Genomic DNA, 17,604 nt, shown 5'->3' on the forward strand with positions numbered 1-17,604 from the left:
GTTTTGATTCACAAACGAGTTTTCAGAAACGACTGTCCCACTGGCTTTTTTAAAGAAAAATTCAGTTTTTCCTCTGAAGACTGACACACCATCACTCAGAGATGGATACTCCTAAATGTTTTCCTTTTCCACCTGAATTTAATCTTATGCTGTCTACAAAATCTGGAAAGGTGTACTTTCTTATATCATCCATTACTGGTTATGAATTCTGAACCATATTTGTAACCTGTTCATCACATATTCATCCCTGCATTTATTCATTCACTAAATAACTTACTGAATGCCAGCAATACACCCCGAACTGGGAGAAAGCATAATCTTTGCCCTCAGAAAGCTCACAGTCTGGTGCTCAGTTGACCAAACATCGTGTTTCTTTTCCACGAAGTTCCAGGTCTTCTCTCTGTGGATGTCATTGAATGTCATTTGCAGAATTCTCCTTGCTGTAGTAGGCGTCTGTCTTGTTCATGAGCCACATTACAACCTCGTGTGTTGTAGGCAAAAAGAAAGGGAAGCTAAGAACGGCTTGACATTCGGACCCCTAAGTGGACTTCCCTAGTGAGGCCACAAGACAGTCAAATCCCAGAATATTTTCTATATGCAGAGGAAACTTCTCTGGCATCTTAGAAAGACAAAGGCAGCAAGACTAAAGGTAGAAACAGGAGGATAGCAACCTGTTAAACAACATGTTTTTCTGCAGTTTGTTTCTGTTTGCTTTGAGAAAGGGGGAAAAGAGAACTCTAATTTACAAACTGCGATTTTCTTTCAACTATACTATTTTCTTTTTTTTTTTGAGACAGAGTTTCACTCTTGTTGCCCAGGCTGGAGGGCAATGGCACAATCTTGGCTCACAGCAACCTCCGCCTCCTGGGTTCAAGCGATTCTCCTGCCCCAGCCTTCTGGGTAGCTGGGATTACAGGCATGCGCCACCACGCCTAGCTAATTTTGTATTTTTAGTAGAGACGAGGTTTCTCCAGGTTGGTCAGGCTGGTCTCCAACTCCCGACCTCAGGTAATCTGCCTGCCTCGGCCTCCCAAAGTGCTGGGATTACAGGCATGAGGCACTGCACCTGGCCTTTTTTTTTTTTTTAGACAAAGTCTCGCTCTGTTGCCCAGGCTGGAGTGCAGTGGTGTGATCTTGGCTCACTGCAAATTCTGGCCCCTGGGTTCAACTGATTCTTCTGCCTCAGTCTCCTGAGTAGCTAACTAATTTTTGTGTTTTTGGTAGAGACTAATTTTTGTATTTTTAGTAGAGACAGGGTATCACTGTGTTGGCTAGGCTTGTCTCGAACTCCTGACCTCGGGTGATCCACCAGCCTGGGCATCCCAAAGTTCTGGGATTACAAGCATGAGCCACTGCACCCAGCCAATTATACTATTTTCAATCCTATATAATTTGTACAGCTGAAGTGGCAAATGCTTGCTTTTAAATGGGAAGAGAAGATGTCCCCATTTAATGCTTAGAAAAGATTGACTTTGGTTTAAGCCAAAAGAGCGTCCTGGAGAACGGAATGATTCGTAATTAGTAATTATCAAGGAACAGCCATTTGGCTCTTCATAGAGTTGGCCCTTGGGGGTATACTTTCAATCTTTGTTCTCTCCCCCCATCCCCATTGTCCTTTAGTGCTCGTGGATCAGGTACGTTCACAGATGACCACTAAAGTGAGGCTGAAAGAGGTTAGGGTGGGGATAGGCAGCTGTGTTTCTGAGAGGACCTCTCCATGATGTTTAGGAATGGGATTGGCATCCCTCACCTAGAAGGTGCTTTCCCAAGATTTTGGTTGCTGGAGCAGCCTGATCAGCATTTCTACAAGGTCTCCAGAAGAGAGGACGCTATTCATTGAGTACTTCATATGGAGGTGGTTTTATGTTATTTTTATGAGATATTAAGGAATCTTCGGAAACTCATAGCATCTCCATGTTGCAGATAAGAGAGGCTCGATGGAATGGGAGTGAGTCAGCTCAGAGTTACTCTGCTAATAATAAATGTGCTGGCTTTGAACCTACGTCTCGCTGAGTAATAAACCCCTGCCCTCTCTTCCAAAGCACATTCCTTCCCTTGCATCAGAGAGCACTAGATGGGAAGGATGCCAGTACGTTATCACTGGCAAATGGAACTATTCAGCTGCCGTCCTTCCATTCTCTAAGAACCATGCATGTGTGTAAACACATGTTGCATCAGTGATTGTTCCAGGCTTTGCCTACTTTCTCCCAAACATGTGAAAAAGAAGAGGAAGATTAAGTAAGTCATTCATGCATTACTTATATCTGAGCGTTTGCAATCATATAGGGGAACATAGTTCCACAAGGACCAGTCTTTGTAAACTTTTGCTTCTCTTTCCTGTATTTAGGCATTATATAGCTATGGCAGTGATCACCCACAGGTACAAATTCTGTATCATTCATTGCCTTTACTTGGTGGTTTACAAATATTTTTAGTCTCTACTTCTTTTTCAAACAATCTTGAAACCTCAATATATGAAACGAATAAAGGAAAATGTTGATAACATAATGTATGTTAGATTTCAGCTTGTAATGCTGACTTATAAAATCAAGAAGAAAGAACAGTGAAGCTTTGTGATGAACACAGAAATTTGAAAGCAGTGTTAGAGATGACAGCTGCAGCCTTCTTTAGCTTCAGTTTCCAATTTATTGCCTTTTGTTGTTAGGTATATTTTTTATGTTGTTGTGCAGTATTGAGAAAACCCTGATTCCCTAAAATAAGGAGTTGCGAATAATAAAGAGTTGTTTTATTTTTTTAAACAGTTACCTTGCAAGCTCAGGATATATTTTCCCTTAAACGTATCCACTTAAAGCGTATTCACTTAAAACAAAAGGAAGAGAAGAAACGACTTGTTTCAAAGTTGAAATCACTAACAATGTGAAACCATTTACATTTTTTAATTGGTAAGCCTGCAATTTGGAGGACCAATGATAGCTTCCTCTAGCCTAAATCTTCCATTAGAGGGAGCAAACACTTTTTAAATTATAACATTAATGAGATGCTCATTGGTGTCCTTAAAAAACAAGAAGAAACTCATAAGCCTGAGGGAGGGCCCATCTCTTTCTTTTCAATTTTAAAAGGAAGAAATTGTCTTTGCTTTGCATGGTGAGTCCAATCTTGAACTTTAGATTTAATCTCTGACATTTGGCTAACATAAGCATGGTGTCTCTGACAGTTTAATGCCAATAATTTAATTTTATTACACCATTTTATGCTATACGTTTATTACATACAAAATTCACTGAGGACAGGAACTCAGGCTGTTTTGTCTGGCCTTGGCTGTTAATTGACCATGATGTACTCATGCTATACTAGGGTGCTTACTTGTGAAATTTCATGCAAGTGGAAGTAAGGAGAACTTGAGTTTATATGTTTAAAAAAATGATGGCACGGTGAAACCCTGTCTCTACTAAAAATACAAAAAACTAGCCGGGAGAGGTGGTGGGCGCCTGTAGTCCCAGCTACTCCGGAGGCTGAGGCAGGAGAATGGCGTAAAACCCAGAAGGTGGAGCTTGCAGTAAGCTGAGATCCGGCCACTGCACTCCAGCCTGGGCGACAGAGCAAGACTCCGTCTCAAAAAACAAAAACAAAAAACAAACAAACAAACAAAAATGATGGTAGCGCTACAACCTTTCTACCTGAGAAACAGGTTGTCACTGAGATGACAGGATACCTTTATTTTGAGACCTGCACAAGCCTGGCAGTATGGTATGGCCCATTAGTAGTCGTGGTGATGCCAGGATGGAAGTTACATTTGATTAACTAAGAATCTAACTTCAGAATATCTCTGCTATCCCCTTTAACCCTCACAACAACAGCAACAAACAAATCAGTTGGCAAATCTTGAAGATATTGAGACTTACTAACAAAATGGAGTTAAGAAAACTCTTCACGAAAGCAAGAAAGCTTGATCTCCGCTAGGGATGTCAAAGGTGCAGTGGTGTGGACATCCAGACACAGATCTGATGTAGACTTTCCTCTTGGGCCTTAGCCTAGCTCAGCGGTTTTCAAATTCCACTGTATGTGAGCACTGTTGCACAGGGTGGTATAAACAAAAACTGTATATAGAGTCCTTGATGGGCAATGTAAGACACTTCTATTTATTGAGCCAACACTTACGGAGTGCCTTCTCTGTGCTAAGACTCATAGGTGCTGCAGTTGGAGCAAGGATGAAGAAAAGTCAGTTAATGGGTGATACAAAAATACAGTTAGATGGAAGGAGTAAGTTTTAGCATTCAATAGTACATATCACTTGTACCCCCAAAATATGTGCACCTGTGATATATCAATAATAAATACATAAGGAGCATCAGTCTAGCACAGGAAACAAACCAACAAGGACTTTGTGGTGTAACATCAGCTGTGATGAATGAAGAGAAGAATCAGAGGGGCGAGGGAAGAGGGGGCCTGCTCTTTTAGACAGGGCGACCAGGGAGGGACACATCAGAGCAGAGACCTGAATGAAGAGAACTCATTTGCCGGAGGAGCATTCTAGGTAGGAACAGGATTGTGCCTGGATGTGGAAGGGAGTGTGGAGACCACTATGCTGGAGCAAAACATAGGGAGGAGGTGGGCAGGAAAAAAGGAGGAGGGTTTCACATAGTTGGGGTCGGATCATTTAGGGCCTTCTAAGCCTTGACATGGACCAGGACTGTGATTTTTACCATAAATGTAATAGGAAGCATTGAAAGGTTTCAGTGGAACAGTATTAGGATTTGATTTGCACCTTACAATTTTGAGGATACTTTTGAACCCACACACTCTGCATTGGGTGGGAACTTTAGACCCTAGGCCCTGAATTAAGTGCTATTCTACTATATGACACATGGAGTGCTTTTTTGAAACTACAGTTACTTAAGAGTGAGAAATTCAATTTAAAAATAAAATGCAGATGCGCTGAAGCCTGTTGGTAGGATCTTTGGGGCTTTTAAAGAAGTTTAAAAGCTACATGTTTCAATAAAGATTAAATTAGAAATCCTATATAAAGCTTCTAAGACTGTAACTAGCATTTTAGTAATGCTTACTAAGTGCTGGTTCTGTCCCTTTCTGCTCTCCTTTTTTTTTTTTTTTTTTTTTTTTTTAATCAGTACCTTTGCTATTAGGCTAGGCACAGTAGCTCACACCTTTAATCCCAGCACTTTGGGAGGCCGAGATGGGAGGATCGCTTCACACCAGAAGTTCAAAACCAGTCTGGGCAATATAGTGAGACTCTGTCTTGATAAAAAATAAAAATAGGCAGGGTGCGGTGGCTCACACTTCTAATCCCAGCACTTTGGGAGGCCGAGGCAGGTGGATCACTTGAGGCCAGGAGTTTGAGACCAGCCTGGCCAACATGGTGAAACCCTGTCCCTACTAAAAATACAAAAATTAGCTAGGTGGGTGGTGGGCAACTGTAATCCCAGCTACTCACGAGGCTGAGGCAGGAGAATAGCTTGAACCTGAGAGGCTGAGGTTGCAGTGTGCTGAGATCATGCCACTACACTCCAATCTGGGCAACACAGCGAGACCCTGTCTCAAAAAAATTAATTAATTAAAAATTTTTTAAAAATACAATTAAAAAATACCTTTGCTATTGATATCTGTTTCTGATTGTCTGTCATCCCGGTACACTATATTTACTTGCCAGGGAAACTGAGTCATTCAACAAGCCTTTGGCTTTCAGTGATAAGCACTATCATTAGAAAGAATTATGTTCTTTCTGTTAAGGATAAGGGACACACTCTTTTTGGAAAACAGTGCTTGTGAGTCTAGGAATAGTTATATAATCTGGGAATATATGCTAATGCTATAGCTGGGTTCAAATCACTTTTTTAAAAATGCAAACTTATCTTCTCTGTCACCAAGCATGTCTTCCATACAAAAGGCATATATCTGTAGCTTCATCCATGGTACACTAGTCTAGTTACTCTAGTTTATTAATCACACGCTCAGCAAACTGTAGAGAGTATGGTCTGATCCCCTTCTCCTATAATAAAAATTTTAAGACTATGTACTTGTTGATAGATGACACCAACAGGATATATTTTACTGAAATGAAACAACATGTGAAGGATATTTTAGGTCACTGTAAAGTTCTTTTAATAGAAAAAAAACTTTAAACTGTTAAATGCTTTGAAAAAGAAATAATTTATTTCATGCAAATAACTAAAGCAAAATGCAGTGTGCAGAAGACCTACCTGCATAGTGTATGTAAAATACAGTTTTCTGGACTTCACTCCCAGGAATTCTGATTCACAAATCTGGGGTTGGGCAGCTTTCAATTTTGAGAAGTACCTCGAGTAAGCTGACATCGGGAATGTGAATTTTAATAGGTATCCCAGAGGAAAGCTGTGGGAAACCACATTTGGGAAACCCTGCTGAATTACCAAAGGAACTTTAACTTTGTGTTATAGAAATATCAAACACGTATGAAAGCAGAGAGGTGGTAAATGAACGCCTTTGCCTCATCACCCCATTCAGCAGCAGAATCAACATCGTTTTCTCTGCTCCACCTCTGCACCTGGATTATTTTAAAGCAAATTCCAAATAACAGTATTCCCTGGACCTTGCATCTTCATAACAGATTGCTGTTGACTCAAAATATCTATAAAATATTTTAGTATTTCTGTAAACAAGTGGGATTCTTCTTCTCATACACAACTACAACATCATCATCACACCGAAGAATGAATTAGCCGTCATTTCTCAATATCGTCAAATGTCTCATCCGTATTCATATTTTCCTAATTGACTTATTAATACATTTTATTTTATGTTGTAGGATTTTTTAGAAGTTTATTTGAACCAAGATCCAAATAAAGGTCATTTCTGTCTCCTAAGCCTCCTTTACACTACTTGGTATCACCTCTGTCTTTTTTTATGTTGCAGTTTTTTCTGTTGAGAAACCAGACCATTTGTCTGGTAGAATTTCCCATCCGTCTGGGTTTGGATGATTGCCTCCATGTGGTGTTGCTAAGCATGTCCCTCTGTCTCCTGAATTTCTTGGGAATTGCTGGGAAGTTCTAGAGGCATTGTTTTGTTTGCTTTGCTTTGCCTGACTACTTCATAGTTGGTGATGTGTTGTGTATTTCCTTCAGGAGGGATTGGTTGGTGGCATCTCTTTCTGCAGCAAGACTGTCATCTGAATTCAGAAATTTATCAGGGATTGCAAATAGTGGTAGTCTAATTCTATTATTCTTTGTTCATTTATTAGCAGGAATTATTGTTCATGAAGAGAAACTCCTTGCGTCTGTAATTTATCTACCCAGTGCTTCAGGTTCTGTAGGAAAAGCAGGATAATATACTAGATTCTGTCTATTTACCAATTTTCACAATACAGTTAGTTCACAGTGTCAAACCAAGTCACTATGTTTTGAAAGCATAACTGTAAATTGATAGATTGTAGCGTATCTGTTGTTTCAATCCATGACAGTGATTACCCTTTTTCATGTTCAGATGGTCCCCTGTCTGAGCACTGGGATCCTATTCAGTTTGGCTGCTGAGTCCTTTTAATGCAATACTGGCTGTCTTTGATAGTTTCCTTGCTTTCTGGTATGATACTATGTTCCAGGCTCATCTTGTACATTTCTTGCCTCAGCTCTGGGATCAGTCTTTTTCCAAGGAGACTTGGTTTCTTTTAGTGAGAAATGATATTTGGAGACCAAAGGCTGGGCCCCAGGGGGACTATTCTCATGGAGTTGAGTATTGTTTCTCCTTTCCAGTGGACACAGCCAGAGACAGGAAATCTGTGTCTCTCTAGATATAGATATAGATCGATTGTGTGTACGTATTTTTTAAGGTAAAATACATCATGAGTTTATACTGATGTGCCACAAGGCTTTTACTTAACTTCATTCATTTTACATCAGTATTTTCTTTCTCTCAAACTGAAAATAGCAGTTCTTACTCACACCAACACAATTTACTCATTTACTTTATCCCACACTATACTTGCAATAATTTCTGAACAAAAATGCCAGTGACACTGTAACAATATGCTTACTGAAAACGTTTAAGGTTTTTTTTTATTTTGTTTGTTTAGTTTTGTATTGGTTTTTAGTCCACTGGGCTAGAGATGGACAATTGTATTACAATGTGTTAGGGTCACTTGGAATAGTTACAGTCTGTGTGTTTATGCCAATAACTGGATATACATTTGAGTTCATATATTTTAATTTGAGACTTTCTAAAAGGCTTTTGAAAACTGATTCTTGTTCAATAATTATATAAAAATATTTAAATTTTCCTGAAATGAAACCCACAAAACAAGTTGAAGTCTTTGAAATCTGTCTTTCATGCCTATCTGCTTTATTTTCTCCTTTCTCTAAACATAATCATTTTTAGGCATATCCTTCATTTTTATTATAAGCAATCATATTATTTAGGTAGGTGTTTTTTTTTTTTTTTCTCCAATAGATTTATTTATTTATTTAGAGACAGGGTCTCACTTTGTCACCCAGGTTGGGAGTACAGTGGTACAGTTTTGGCTCACTGCAGCCTTGAACTTTTAGGCTCAAGCAATCCTCCTGCCTCAGCCCCCCAAGTAGCTGAGACTACAGGTGAGCACCACCATGCCCGCTGTTTTTTTTTGTTTGTTTTTTTTTTCGTTGTTGTTTTTCCAGACCAAGCCTCGCTCTGTCACCCAGGCTGGAGAGCAGTGACACCATCTTGGCTCACTGCAGCCTCCATCTCCTGGGTTTAAGCAATTCTCATGCCTCAGCCTCCTGAGTAGATGGGATTACAGGTGGGCACCACCACGCCTGGCTAATTTTTGGATTTTTGATAGAGACAGGTTTTCACCATGTTGGCCAGGCTGGTCTCAAATTCCTGGCCTCAAGTGACCCACCCGCCTCGGCCTCCCAAAGTGCTGGGATTACAGGTGTGAGCCACCATGCCCAGCCTTCCAATAAAAACATTTAGAATAATTCCTTATTATAATATCCTTCATGTCCCCCACACTTTTCTTAGCTGTTGTTTATTCGTTTCCAACTCTGAGTGGTTTTGAAATTCTTAGTACCCCTTTTTCTTCTTTTCTTCTCTGGCCATCATTTGATTTAAAGTAATATCTTTTTACTCCCACTTAACATCTGTATTAGTGAGCTTATTCTCTTTCCTTTCATGTTCTCCCCGCACGTTTTTTTTAAATCATTATGCTGTCTATATTATCAGAGCACATAGTCATTATATCGTTCTGGCTCTATGTAATATTGTTTCCTTGTAATCATCTTTTGGTAATAGACCTACAGCTGATGATGTGATGAATGCTTACCCAGTCTTTGTATCAGTGCCTTTCCAGCCAGACTGGTTGCCTGACTCTTCTCCCTTGCAGATTACTGAGGGTTTCTGCGAACAATATTCCTTGGGTCCTCGCATATTCGTAACAGACTGTTGTTGTCTTGAAGATCATTTTGGCTGGATATAAGATCCTTGGCTTAGTTGCCTTTCCTGGGTGTCACGCTATTGACTTCTAGCATGAAGCCTGGCTCTTGAAAAATTGGATGACACTCTAATTTTCTGTCCCTTATAAGTGACTCAGCCATTTTACCTGAGTGTCCAAAGAATTTTTTGTTTTGTTTTGTTTTCTTTCCTAGGTCAGTTTTTCCAGGGGCATAGAGTATTCTGTCAATATATAGTTTCAAATCTTTTTCTACTTCTAGAGATTGTGCTTGAGTCACGATTTTAAGCATTTGCTGTTTTTATGGCTTTGGTTTTCTTCTTCAAAGCCTCTTATTATTATGTTATGTTGGATTTTCTTTGCTCATGTTCCTTTTCTGAGTCTTTCTCTTGACTTCTATTTCTTTTTGATGTTTAACACTTTCTCCTTTCTATTTTTTAGCACTCCTCAAGGATTATCTGTTGTGTGCATTCCCTCTTGTGTTCCTTCTTATTTGGTCTTCATCTCAAAAATGGATTTTTTTTTCTTTTACTTCAAATTCTTTCCCATGTCTTTTGCCTCTCTCTATACAACTCTTTCTTTTCTCCAATCGCTTCATTTCTGAATGTTTTTATTGGGATTAGTGTTCCTTTATCTCTTCTTACTTCCTCATTTTCTTTTAGCTCTTTTGAAATATTAACGTTCTCATCTGTTTTGGGGGCATGTCCTTGGTAAGAATGCTATTCTGACTTTTCTTCTTACAATAACTGTGCACTGCATTTGACCACAATCCTATTTTGTTACTCATTTTTAAGTGGAGTGAGTTTTCCTGTATTTTTAGGGATAAGGGATGGGCCAGAAAATATTTTCTACTGTCTAGACCATAGAACTCCCTCTTCTGTTGTTTCCATGGAACGATAAAATAAGACCTATATTTTCTTAGCTTCATCTTCTCTACTTCCCTTCACTTGAATCTGCCCCCTCCCTTCACTTTGACTAGATTATTACTGCCATGTTCAATTTAGATTCTGCTCTCAAAAGTATCTTCTCAGGGTGATTCAGTCGTGGAAGGAAGCTTAGATTTGTTGGTCTCAAGAGTGCCCTGGCTCTATAACACCTAAGCACCTTCAGACCTTCCCAGGGTTCCTTGCCCTCGCCCCGTGAATTGCATTCTGCAGGACCCCTTGCCAGTGATGCTGCTGTGCTAAAAATAGCTCATCAACCTGCTGACCATGCCATAAGGGCCTTTGAAAGCTTGGGAGCCCTTTGTCCCAAAACCTTCAGATGTCCACTGCCTCTCCTCCAACTTTCTCTTGCACAGATACTGCTTCTGCCTGGCTCTGTCGCTATAAATGTTTCAGCCACACCCGTTCCTGTCTTCAGGTTTATGGGCTACACAGTAACCTCATTTTGTCCTGATGTGGTCCATGGATTTTTGGCTCTGTAATTCCAGTTTGTCTGTTTTTGTTGTTGTTATCATTGCTATTGTTATTGGCAGGGAGGAGGAGGGCAGGGATTCTGAAAAATTTTTTTAAACTGTGCTACCTTTGACATTGGTACCATCATCTTTCCTGAATTTCCGCTTTAATTTTTTTTTTCTTTTCTTTTTTTTTTTTTTTTTTTTGAGACAGGGTCTCATTCTGTTTCCCAGGCTGGAGTGCAGTGGTGCTGTTTTGGCTCACTGCAACCTCTGGCCCCTGGATTCAAGCAATCATCCCACTTTAGCCTCCCAAGTAGGTGGGACTAAAGGTGTGTGCCACCATGCCTGGCTAATTTTTTGTATTTTTGGTAGAGATGGGGTTTCGCCATGTTGCCCAGGCTGGTCTTGAACTCCTGGGTTCAAGTGATCCACCCATTTAGACCTCCCAAAGTGCTAGGATTACAGACAGCCATGAGCCACCGCACCTGGCCCCACTTAATTTTTTTTTTTATTTTGAGATGAAGTCTTGCCCTTGTCCCCCAGGCTGGAGTGCAATGGCACGATCTCGGCTCACTGCAACCTCTGCCTCCCGGGTTGAAGTGATTCTCCTGCCTCAGCCTCCCGAGTAGCTGGGATTACAGGTGCCTGCCACCACACCCAGCTAATTTTTGTATTTTTGGTAAAGATGAGATTTCACCCTGTTGCCCAGGCTGGTCTCAAAATTCCGGCCTGAGATGATCTGCCCACTTCAGCCTCGCAAAGTGCTGGGGTTACAGGCATGAGCCACCACACCCGACCCCACTTTAGTTTTTTAATAGTGCTTGAGAATATGTTTCTGCTAAATACTGTGCCTCTGAATAAAACCTCAAATACTTCGAAATGTGAAAAGTTTGGTTTCAGTCACAGATTTTTAGTTAAATACTTTCTAGGGACAAGAAAACTACAAAGTGCCTTGAAAAACAAAACACGCTCAATTTGTTATTTGTTTAACATATGTAGAAAATAAAATTAATACGTATATCTTTTCCAAATTAACACAGTATGAAACCAACCACTACTCATTCATCAAAAGACACAATGTAGATCAAGTTTAGGCTTGGTTAGGACCCGGACACTGAATAAATGGTAGCTCTGAGGTTGAAAAAGCCCCCTGAGTCACTCTGGTACACATTCTGATGGGCAAGTCAGCATCCCTACCCCACCCCAGCCCTTATTCCCCCCGAAAAGAAGTCTCTAGCTCGGAGAATTGACTTGTTGTAACCTTACAAATGTAGTTGCCAAATTGCCATTGACATCATATTTTTCTTTTTGGCTTTCACTAGCTAGATAGTAATATTATAAAGGAACTCTCTGCTTTTTCTAGTTTGTCCTTTTTAAATTCTTGGAGGCCCTTCGTACCATGGAACGCAGGATGGGCAAACATGCTTCTTATAGTGTATGTTAGATTTAGCACCTTTTGACAAAGGGTCTTGTTTCCTGTGCAGTTTAAATTTAGATCCACTGAGAATCTGAGAAATTCAGTAATGAAAGGGTAACTTTGGAGTTTCCTCTTTTGGAAGCTTTCCTTATTAAATTCTATTAATGACTCTGTTAGACTTGATTCCCATCTTACACAAGAGATTCCAGAATAGCAACTTGAATTGCTTCTCAGTCCCTCTTACAAAGTCACTCCTTCATTCGGCATTGATTGAGTGCCTCCCGTGTACCAGCTGACAGGGCTTATGTACAGAACCACTACCTTCTTTTTCATTCTGTTATTTTAAGAGTTTCTCGTTAGTCCATCTACCTAAGAAGTGTTGCTATTAAATTTCAGCCTATCTCATAAATATTATTCTGAGATCCTCCTTACTGGATTTATAAGTGTAAATCATTCTTGGATAAAATATACAATATAAACAGTAAGTGGACCAGTCATCTGATTGTATGTGCTCTGAGTCTATAGAAAGAAAATATCTTGGTATGTTTCAGGAGACTTAAAAAGATGAACTGTAGGACTTCTCATTTCTGATTAAAACTAATTAAAATTTACTATCTACAAGGGAGATGGATTGAACATCACCTTTACCTTTCTCTTGACAACAATGAACTCTGACTCAAAGCTGGCACTAAATGTATTATTTCAATGTCTGTGTCCTATTCTGTGTTGTAATATTTTGGATAAAAAAATGGAAGAAAAATAAACGAGAAATTTTTATTTCTGCTAAAATGTCAACAGAGTCCATTATCTTTCTTTGCTTTTCAGATGGCAGAAATTGGGTGTCAGGTCCTAGAAGACGGGGTTCCCAACCCCTGGGCCATGGACCATTGTGGGTTTGTGGCCTGTTAGGAGCTGGGTGGCACACCAGGAGGTGAGTGGCAGGCGAGCCAGCATTAGCCAGCTCAGCCAGCCTAAGCTCCACCTCCTGTCAGATCAGTGGCAGCATTAGATTCTTTCTCGTAGGAATATGAACCATGTTGTGAACTGTATATGTGAGGGATCTAGGTCGTGCCCTCCTTATGAGAATATAATGCCTGATCCCCCTACCCATAGCCTCATGGAGCAGTGCCAGAAAGGTTGGGGACCACTGCTATAAGAAGTCCCGACCAGAAGTGTCACATCTTTCTATAGCATGATGCTGCTTCTTGAACACCTGTAGTAGCCAAGGCCAGAATTAGTGTGGCACCCTCTTCCCAGACAAGGTCCATGGACAATGCATTTCAAAATATAGGAAGCTCTCCTTACACTCTCTGCTACTAGCTTCCATGGTTATCAAGTAATTATACTTTATGCTGAGCCAACTTATGCATTTAGGAAGAGATGAAGAGAAATTATATCCTCAAATGGGCTGGAACAAAAGGGAATACCAAAAATTTGTAAGTTAATCAGATTATAATTAAAGCAGGAAGAGACACAGGGAGCTTTGATTATCTATGTTTTCTGTTAGAAAATAATACAACAAAAGTATCCAGGGAGTCTTATCAGTTCTGTAGGCATTTGGCAGAACAGTAAAGTTTATAAGTTGTCCTTTTAATTCCCAGCTACCTCTGGCCTCTGCTTCCCATGGCCCTGCCTTCTGACTTGCTGTTTGCTCAGCTCCTTAGTGCTTGGGAAGAGCAGAAACATCAGGTGAAGGGCACTGAGATCTGCTGTGCACGTGTGCCGCACAGTCCTTCCCATATATACATGTGTAGCTTTTGGGTTTGCCAGTTGATGGAACTTATCTGCACCAAATAGCCTTCCACGGGGGTGGTGCCGATTCGCACTCCCACCCACAGCCGGTACAGCCTAATCACAAGTGGAACAATCAGAGCGGAAAGTAGCAGCCTCTGGTTTCCAAATGTGAGAAAGCCGGAGGGCTCAGTCCTCAAACCTGGTCTATTCTTTGTTGATGTCTTCAAACCATCTCAAAGCTGACACCTTCTCCAGCCTGGGCCTTTTCTTTGAACCTCAGGTTTGCATATCCCACTGTCTCTTAACTGCCTCCAGTGGGATGAACTCTTGATATTCTACCCCAACCTGCTCCTCCCACTGTCTTCCCAACTCCTTCCAGTTGCTCAGGCCACAGTCGTTGGTGTTGTCCTTGACAGCTTTTTTTCTCCTACGCAATTCCTCTGGTCCACAGTGCCACCATCTCTTGGCTGGAGTTCCTCAGTAACCTCCTGAGTAGTCTCTCTGCTTCGTCTCAGATCTCCTCCATGCAACAGCCAGCATGAACTGGTGAAAATGCAGACCAGACCCTGTAGCTCCTCTGATCAAAACCCTCCAGCGCCTCACGGCTCACTCAGAGTAAGGACCTCAGACTTTATCATGACTCAAAGAACTTGTCACCCCCACCCTCTGACTTCATTTCCTGCTCCCCACCCCCTTTACTCAGTGCCAGGAACCCCGTCTGGATGCTGTTCCTCCAATATGCCACATAGGCGCCCACCCCAGGACCTTGGTACCTTCTGTTCTTTCTGCCAGGAAGGCTCTTCCCCCAATCACCACATTGCTTTCTATTTCCCTTTCTTCAGGCTTTTTTCCAAAAGTTACTGTCTCTATGAGGCCTTTTTTGACTGACAAGCTTGAAAAAATTGTCACCAGACCACTACCCTAGCCCCCTTTTCTGCTTAATTTTTCTGCTTAGCATCTATCACTATTTAATGGAAAATACTTCATTATAAATCTTTTATTCCCATGAGGATAAACAGTTATTCGTTGTTGGGGGTGGTTCTAAATATTGATTTAATTGGTTATGAGGTGGTTATGAGTGGTTCTGCATCAGCCACTGGGCTAAGTGACTTACATGTTAAGAACCTCACAGAAGGCCAGGCACTGTGGCTCACGCCTGTAATCCCAGCACTTTGGAAGGTTGAGGTGGGCAGATCACCTAAGGTCAGGAGTTTGCGTCCAGCCTGGCCAACATGATGAAACCCCATCTCTACTAAAAATACAACAATTAGCCAGGCATGGTGGCAGAGCCATGTAGTCCTAGCTACTCGGAAGACTAAGGCAGGAGAATAACTGGAACCCAGGAGGTGGAGATTGCAGAGAGCCCAGATCGCAACACTGCACTCCAGCCTGGGTGACACAGTGAGACTCTGTCTCAAAAAAAAAAAAAAAACCTCACAGCAACCTAGTAGGTGAGCACTGTTACTCTTGTTTTATAGGTGAGAAAACTGTGCCCTAGAGAAATTAAGTAACTTGATTCAGGTTTCATGGTTAAGTGGAACCTGGGTCATAACAGTCCACTTCCAGAACCTGTACCTTCAACTACAGCTCTACTGCCTCTGCTAGGAGATGGCCCGAGGACATTCCTTAGCTGACTTCAGCTTGCTTTTTGCCCCCTGCAGTCCACCCCTGTCTCCTGCTTGGTCATCAGTGATTTCCATGCCATCCCATGTCATTGGACCAGTTGTGTGTTTTTAATAGGAGTTCTCATCTCAGTTTCTCCACAGCTTTGCCAATTCTGCTCTCCCCCTCCTGTCTAAATACCCTCCTCCCTTGGCTTCCTGAACGCCACTCTCTTCAGGTGCCATCATCCCTTTCTGGCACCTCCTTCCTAAGTCTTCAGGTGTTCCCTTTCTACCTGCTTTCTATGCCTCTAAGTGTTGGAGTTCCTCATGGCTTAGTCTCTAGTTCCCTTTCTACCTGCTTTCTACATCTCGAAGTGTTGGAGTTCCTCATGGCTTAGTCTCTAGACTACTTTGCTTCTCCACCTAAGTTTTTCTGCTAGATGATCTCATCCAAACTCACAGTGGTTTAATGGACCCATGACTCCTGCATCCATGTCTCTAGGCCAGACCTCTCATCATCTTCGGGCCCGTGTCTCCAGCTACCTACTCTGCAGCTCCTTTGGGGTATCACAATATCACCTGAACTCAGTATGTTCAAAGCCAAAGTCGTAACCATCACCATCCCACCAAACTTCATACCCAAGAATTCCCCATCTCAGCCATTGGCGTCATCTGGTTACCCAAGACAGATGCCTAAAAGTCATTTCTTGAAGCATTTCTCTCCCTCTTCCTCTGTATCTAATGTGTCACCAAGTCCTACTGATGCAGTCTCCTCAGTGTCTTTCGAATGTTGCACTCCCTCTCTCCAGGCCCACGGTCACCATTCTAGTTCTAAAACCCACCTTCTCTCTAGGAGCCACAGCTTCCCTGGCCTTCTTACGCTTCTTCCAACTGTTCCCATCACCCCGTTCTTTTCTTTAACAGCATTTTTTACATATAAAAATAGATATTTATGTGATTATGTCATGAATGTCTTTTATCCCTAAGAAGCACTATGAGAGCAAGAAGCTTCCTGTTTCTCCCCATTCAGTCCTCAGCTCCTAGCAGCACAGTGCCTGGCATATAGTAGATTCTCCATCAGTATTTGATTTGTTGAATGAAAAACTTAGATGTATTAAATGACAAACTGAGATCAAGGGAGAATGAAGAATCAATCAGAAGCAGATAGAAAATGATGCTGTGTGGTATGGCAACATCATGAATGGACTGTTACTGATAATACACACTGAGTCATCAAAGAAACATTAACTTGTATTCTCTATTTTAAAAGGAAGGTACATAAATATAGAACTAAATAAACAGATCTCAGTAAGTAAAGTTTCAGTAAGCAAAGTTTTAGAAGGCAAAGAGAAATTAAGTTCACATCATTTTCCAATAACACAAATACATATTTTCCATCCGCTTCTGAGGACAAAGACAACACCTCTTCACCCATCCATACCAATGGAGGCTGAGGTAGCACAGATAATTGAAATTACAGTGAAGAAGGAAAGGGGCTGATTGATTTGCCTGCCATCTCCTTTCTTTAATAGTGGAGGAATTGCCAAAAAAAAAAAAGGCTAAAAATGGGCAACAGGAAAAGGGAGAAACAGTAAGAATCTTGGATAATCTTCCACTAGATAATTAAGACTTAACGGGTCTGTTTTGATGTGTGCACATGTTTCTGTACATGGAAAAGGATGAACCCACAAATATTATAAATGCCAATTTCTGAAGGTTTTTGGAAAATGTAACCCATAGCATATGGTATCAAATTAATTTGGGGTTTTACTTGTCTCAGTCTGATTTGGGCACATTGAATTATGAGATAATAGTTTGGCATCCATGTTTGCTGAGTGCTTGTTGTAAGTTTCTCAATTTCACAAAAATTCTCTGAGGTTAGAGGATGCATGGTGACCCTCGTTTGGCAGATGAGGAGGTAGTGGCACAGAGCCGATCAGTGGCTCGCCTGGGCTCTGGCAGGAACTCCTGGGCAGAGCTGCTGAGACCCAGGTCTATAGACTGTCACTCTGGCTTCACTATTTCTGCCTTTCCTTTGAGCACTTTTCTAACTTTTGTTCTGTTTCTTGCCACTTAA

General features: G+C 41.2%; 1 protein-coding gene across 5 annotated transcripts in view; it reads left to right on the top strand.

Moving 5' to 3' along the window:
• The window catches only part of ATXN1 (ataxin 1), a 464,792-nt gene that overhangs the window by 313,256 nt on the left and 133,932 nt on the right, over positions 1 to 17,604 (top strand). The window lies entirely within an intron of this gene.

Source organism: Rhinopithecus roxellana, chromosome 4 (genome assembly GCF_007565055.1).
Source record: "Rhinopithecus roxellana isolate Shanxi Qingling chromosome 4, ASM756505v1, whole genome shotgun sequence".
Lineage (NCBI taxonomy): Eukaryota > Metazoa > Chordata > Mammalia > Primates > Cercopithecidae > Rhinopithecus > Rhinopithecus roxellana.